This window comes from Molossus molossus, unplaced genomic scaffold (genome assembly GCF_014108415.1).
Source record: "Molossus molossus isolate mMolMol1 unplaced genomic scaffold, mMolMol1.p scaffold_m16_p_2, whole genome shotgun sequence".
In the NCBI taxonomy this organism is placed as follows: Eukaryota; Metazoa; Chordata; class Mammalia; order Chiroptera; family Molossidae; genus Molossus; species Molossus molossus.
Genome location: NW_023425355.1, coordinates 121,430,284 through 121,437,370, shown reverse-complemented (window position 1 = coordinate 121,437,370; position 7,087 = coordinate 121,430,284). Strand labels below are relative to the sequence as shown.

Sequence of the window (7,087 nt, the reverse complement as noted above, 5' to 3'; positions counted from 1 at the left end):
AAATAAATATATTTCTATTATCTCAAAATATATACCTAACCGTTCCTAGGTTAATATAGTTCCTGTTCTCTTCTTTTGCTACAGGACTGTTTTCTCAGAGCATGCAAAGCCCCTTTTAAGACAAAGTCTATGACAGTCACCTCCTACTGCTCCTTCATCATCCACTGGGTCATTCCAACTTACCTACAGAATCTTTCATCTTTGCCATATGCCTTAGACCCAATGTTGGCTGTGCTCCACCTAAGTAGCATTTTCCTAGGCATTCTGAGTTTTGTGTGTCTTAATGTCCTGCTGACTGAATTCTGGCTTGCTGCCTGTTTCACCTCCTTACCCTCCTCCAAACATGTTGTTTCTGGTGGAAGAAGTGGTAGGAGAGCCATGCAAAGAGGCCCCAACTACATGCATGCCCCCCAGAGTTACACCATCTTTTGTGTGACAGTCTGCAAGTAATGCAAAAAATGATTCTTTTGGCTCCAAAAAGAGGCATTTTAAAAATAAAAATATCAATTTTATTTTTATTTATTTTATTATTATTATTTTTGCTTACTCAGGTCCATTCTTTAGGCTGTGTAGGATGAAGACCTCTGTGCTTAAGGATTCATTTTTTTCTAAATATGTTTTTATTGATTTTTTTAGAGAGATAGGAAGGGCAGAGAAAGAGAGAGAGAAACACTGATGTGAAAGAGAGAGAGAGAGAGAGAGAGAGAGAGAGAGATATCTATTGGTTGCCTCCTACACACACCCTGACCTGGGATTGAACCCACAACCTGGGAATGTCCCTGACTGAAATCAAACTGGCAAGCTTTCAGTGCAAGGGACACTGCTCAACCAACTGAACCACACTGGCCAGGGCCTGGCTTACAATTCTTGACTAATACACAGTGAAGGAAACGCTGATCAATAATAACGGTGCCTTTCTCAGCCTGCCTGCTTGTATACCTAACAGCCTATAAATAATTTCTTTTTTTCATTTCTTTTATTAATACTTCAATGTTGGGGTAATGGTGACCAAGTTGAGAGATCAGAGTAGCATTTGTGACAATAACTGGTAGCGTCATTGAAGGATGGCTTGCTTATTCTATGTCTAAAATTTACTACTAGGGAATTGAGTTCTTTATCCCTAAAGTTGATTTAAACGTTTTGGAAAAAACAACAAAAGAAAATAAATCACTGCATGAGGGGATGCATTTTTTTCATCTATAATGCTTTAAAAAATAGAACTTGGAAACATACATGAAGATAAGCATAAACCTTTTCAACAACTGTGTTGGGAAAACAATATTCACATGCACAAGAATGAAGTTGGATCCTTAGTATACATCATATACAAAAAAATAACTCAGAATAGGTTAAAGACGTAAATGTAAGAGCTAAAACTCCAGAAACTCTTAGAAAACATAGGAAAAAAGCTTCATGACATTGGATTTCACACTGAATTTTGGAAATGACACCAAAAGCATAAGCAACAACAATAAAACTAGATAAATTGGACTATATAAAAATTAAAAATTTTATACATCAGAGGACATTATCAATAGAGTAAATATTTGCAAGTCATATATGGAATCTGGGATCAGTTTCCAGAATGTACAAAGAATTCCAATAACTCAACAACAAAAAACAACCAACCAAAAGACACTATTTGAAAATATACAGAAGACATGAACAGACATTTCTCTAATATACACATAGTCAATCAGCACATGAAAAGATATTCAACATTACTAATTATTAGGAAAGTGAAAAAACCACAATGAGATGCCACTTCACACACTTTAGGATGGTTATTAGGCTTTTACACATATATTTAAAAACCCACAAAAAAGAAACAACTCTTGACAAGGATGTGAAAAAACTTGAACCTTTGTACACTTCTGGTGGGAATGTAAAATTGTACAGCCACCATAGAGAAACAGTATGGTGGTTCCTCAAAAGATTAAACATAGAATTAGCATATGATTCAGCAATTTCACTTTTAGATATATACCTTAAAGAACTAAAAGCAGCCCTGGCCAGTTTGGCTCAGCGGTTAGAGCGTCGGCCTGCGGTCCTGAGAGACCCGGGTTCGGTTCCCGCTAAGGGCACATACCTCGGTTGTAGTTTGTCCCTGGCCCTGGTCAGTCGTGCGGGTGGCAGCCACTCGATGTGTTCCTTTCACATTGATGTTTCTCTCTCTCTCTCTGTTCCTCTCTCTCCCTCCCGCTCTACCTGAACAAAAAAATGGGAAAATGTCCTCGGGTGAGGATTAAAAAAAAAAAAAAAATTAAAAGCAAAAACTTGAACACATATTTGTATACTCTTGTTCATAGCAGCATTACTTAAAACAGCCATAAGGTGGAAGCAAACTAAATGTCTATCTAATGAATAAACAAAATGTGATACATATGCACAATGGAATATTATTTAGCCTTAGAAGGAAGAAAATTCTGGCACATGTTATAACATGAACGAATCTGAAAGCATTATGCTGAATGAAATAAGCCAGTCACAAGAAGACAAATAGTGTATGATTCCACTTATACAAAGCACACGGAGTACTCAAATCACAGAAACAGAAAGTAGAATGATGGTTGCCAGGGTATAAGGAGAGGAGGTATTGGGAAATTATTGTTTAATGAATATAGAATTTCAGTTTGGAAAGATGAAAACATTCTGGAGATGCATGGTGATGACGGTTACACAACAATGTGAATATATTTAATGTCACTGACTCTACAAGTAGAAATGATTAAAATGCTAAATTTTATATTATGTATATTATAGCACGATAAAAAATAAGTGTGATGTTGACATTTAAAAATTTTTTAAAATTATATTTTAAAACACTTGACCCACAAATAAAAAAGTAAAACATTAGAATATATAACACTTTGGTTGATTTCAAAGCCAAGATTAGCATAAATTAACCAACCGACATTGAAAATAAGTTATAATTTAAAGGGATTAAGAAACACACACACAGATATATGTAAACATAAATATATATATAAACATAAATATATATATGTATAAAACACACAGACACAAACAACAATGTTGTGATAGCCAGAGGAAAAGAGGGTTTGGGGTTTGGAGGTGGGCAAAGGCATGAGATGGGAGGGGAGGAAAAGAGACTTTTCTTGGGTTGATGGGCACATGTTGCAGTGAGCAGATGATGGATAATGTTTTATTGAGTTGTACACGTGAAACCTGTATGGTTTTGTGAACCAATATCACCCCAATACATTCAATAAAAAAAAAAAATTAAACATTTTAAAAAGAGGTATCTCAAAAACAAGAAAATAAGTTATAATTTAAGTACATTCAGACATATCAAGATATAATTTTTTACATATCACTAATAGCTAACAGCAAACATAATCTTTAAGAAATGACTCAAAATTGTCCTTTTGAGTGTTAATGACATTTGTGATGGGGACTGCTCTCACCTTTCTGCTCAGACACACAAGTGGAAACTTAAAAAACTTAATTTCTGAAATCAGAATAATCAGTGTATGACAGCAGAAGTAGGAAATCAGCACAACATTTAAGAGAAAAAAAGGGGAAGAGATGGAAATAAGTAGGAAAAAAAGAAAGAGGGTGTAAGGGGGAGGAAGGGAGAGAGAGAAAGAGAGAGAGGAGGCAGGCACAGTGTCAAGTTGTTATCATATATATTTTTGTATTACAACTTAAGTCCTTTGACTCTTAACTGGAGGGAAAAATTGTTTTATCTCCTGCTGAAGCCTCGTCAATCTAAAATTGCAATGGTGCTCACAGATCAATTCTGATGATACCAATGTTTTGTGACACTCTAATTTAATCAGATCACCATAATTAAATTTTCCGAGTCATTAAATCACCTTTTACAAAGTATATTGCTTTTATTTCAATTATTAATTCAATTTAATGAACATTTCAAGCTCTCTTTCTTGTATCTTTCCCTAAGCTATCATATGTGTTTCCTTACACACCACCAGTTCTTTTTAATTTCCGCAGAGCCATAGATTGAGGACATAAATGCAGTAAACAAGTGGAGTCTAGTATATCTTAAAACGTGTCCATAAAGAAAGATCATACTAATGGAAAAAATCTTAGAAAATATTTAGACTAGAATTTGTGTGGATATATAATGCCAAAAACACAGAACATAAATGTTATTTCCTGTGTCATGCATTTTTACTATAATGAAACTAATAATTTAATATCAATTTCAAATGTCAAAAAAAGAAGACGACAGGGAAGAAGAGGTAGAAACAGCAGGGGCTGTTGCCACTACTCCAATAATATTTCCTAGAAAAAATGATAGATTTTTTCAAAAGATAATCACAGAATGAAAAAGGTACTTTTCAAGGTGACACTAAATCCAAAAATCATAAGAAATGATAAATTCAGATATATAAATAAGCTACCATTTTGTAATATATATATATATTACACAACAAGCAAAGGTAAAGGACTAACTGGAAAAATTTTGTGTTTAACTCACTGTGGCAAATTGAAAATTGTCCTCCATAACAAATAGGTTCTTCTTATTATTTTATTTCACATTGTAGTAAACTTCTTCTAAGGTTTCTGAGAGTTTCAGAAGGAACATCATGAGCAAAACCAACAGCTGTCTGGGGTCTGGCCGACAGGACCCCCCCTGACAAAGCCGGTGGCCAGCCTCTGCCATCGTACCAGGGTCTTCTTCACAACAGAGGGCCACATCGCCAGGGGCCTGGCCCAGCCCCAGCTCCGCACCAGGAGGGCCAACCCATGGGCGCTCTGGCACTGTCAGGCCAAGTCCTGGTCCATGCTACAGCCCTGCACCTCGATGTCACTGCTAAGATCTGAGATCATGTGGTCCCACTTGTCCACATTTGAGGGCAGTAACTGGTTGCAGGAGCTGCTTGCTGCCCTGTTCCTGTTGGAGGTGGAGCTGGGGATGGAACTCATGTCTCTCAGGTAATGGCTAAAGCTGTCAGTGATGATGTCATGGCTGTCCTTCACTCTTATGATCTCAAGGAAGTTCTCAAAGTGTAGGCTGTCCTTCTCAGGCATGAAGGGCTGCAGACCCAGCAGCAGGAACTACGGCTATCCCCCACAGACCTGAAGCAGGGTGGTACAGACCTCGTGCACCAAGGACCCGTCACAAACTTCTGGATCTCCTGAGAGGACCAGCTGGGTGTGCAATGTGACATGTTGTTCTGCAGCAGCTCTGTGTGTGGCCATGATGCTCAGCTTGCCCTGGTGGACTATCTTAGCATGGGGTACTGTGGGCATGCAGGACCAGGGCCAGATGCCACCTGCATGCAGCACTCGGGTAAGGAGAAAGTACTGGCATTTGTCTTGTATGGTATGGCTCTTTAATGTACACCTTGGTGGAAGAGTCATCACCACTGTGGAGGGACAGGTGGTAGGTGGATGTCAAGGCCCCATCAATTAAGGCTGTTCTGAAAGTTGATGGTGGACTCCGTGTACACCCTCTGGAAGACCTGCCTGAGCAGGAAGTACAGCTACACTGCTACCATCTTGCTCTCCATGGCCAGGATCACCAGGCAGCAGGCCCCCACAGGCCCCACCCCACTCTCCGACAGGGAGTCTGTGATGAGGCCTCTGGAAGTTTCCACACACAGACTCTGGCTGGGGAGATACTGGCGTTCTGCACTGTCTTCAGGACCACCAGTGCAAGGCCTCATTCAGCACGTAGGACATGGCACAATGTCATGGATAGGGACTCTGAGGATGGTGTCCTCCCTGTCCCTCCAGGCCAGCTTGACATGGTAGGCAGACAGACTGACAACCTCATCGTGTTCCAGGGTCAACTTTCCCGGTAGCTGGCTGGCTCTCTTTTCATTGTCTATGAAGTGCAGGATCTCTTTCTTACTGGATGGATTCGGGTACCCTGGTGTGGACGTTAACTGACCTAAATACTTCACCTCTTTCTTGATGTAGTTGCTCAGCAGTTTGTCGGGCTCCACTTACTCAGGCAGGGAAAGCACCACAATGTGTAGAGGGCCCCACTTTGTCACCTTCTCGTGGGCTTTCTTATCTCTGCTCTTTTTACCTTTGAGGAAGACTCCCTTAAACTACACCATGATTCCAGGCTTCTTGCCCTTCTTTTCCGCATCGCTGTGAGTGTTCCACTTGGCCCGGACCTCTCTGGAACTCCTGTGCCACTACTACATAGTCACCCAGCCCTGCAGCTGCCACAGTCCTGTTCCTGCACTGCTTGCCAGCTGCCCTACTGCCATCTGTGCCCACAGCTGCCAGGCTTATTCCTATAGTATTAGTTTCACTTGCACAGGGCTGCCAATCTAAAGGCTGTATTTCCCAGTCCCCTAAGCTTCTAGATAGGGCCTTACTCCAAGTTCTGGCCAATGGGGTGTGAGTGTGAGGCATAGAATCTTTGATTCTTGCCCTTTAAAAATTGTGGGCAGACTCCTCCAGACCTCTCCATTCTTCTTGATCTCTGGGGGTTAGTAAGAAGCAGAGGTGTCACCTTAGACTCACAATTAGAAGCCATATGTTGATACATGGACTTTGTATCTAGTAGAATCATGAAAGAAAAAAAATATATTTCTACCACATTTAACCACTCCATTTTGGGATATTTTTGATACAGTAATGTAAGATATCCCTGAATAACACATTATTTCACAAAATGATGAATTCCCTATTATATAAATATATTCAACAACAACAAAAAAACAGTAAGATTAACTATGCAATAGAAAAATTAGCCAAAACAAACAAACAAAACCACAAACAGTTCCAAGGAAAGGAAATAAAAATAGATCTTAAACTTATGAAGAGTTGCTAAATCGCTAATAAAAGTAAAGTATGAAAATTGGGATGCTATTGAAAAGGAATTTTCATCTATCAGATTGACCAAGATCTGAAGAGCTTGGTGAAATGCTATGTCCATGAATGTAAGGGTGAAAACACTATACTGTCCTAAGAAATATTGAAGGAATTCCTAATGCACTGACAAGGAAAGATCTCCAAGTTATATTTTATTTTGTTTTGTTTTTAATGAAATTATTAGAGTGACAATGATTAATAAAATTATATCGTTTTCAAGTGTACTATTTTAAAATAAATCATCTGTATATTATACTGTGTGTTC

At 38.9% G+C, this 7,087-nt stretch overlaps 1 pseudogene; it reads right to left on the bottom strand.

Moving 5' to 3' along the window:
• Positions 1-4,752: 4,752 nt before the first annotated feature.
• LOC118635496 lies at positions 4,753-6,562 on the bottom strand (annotated as a pseudogene).
• Positions 6,563-7,087: the final 525 nt, after the last annotated feature.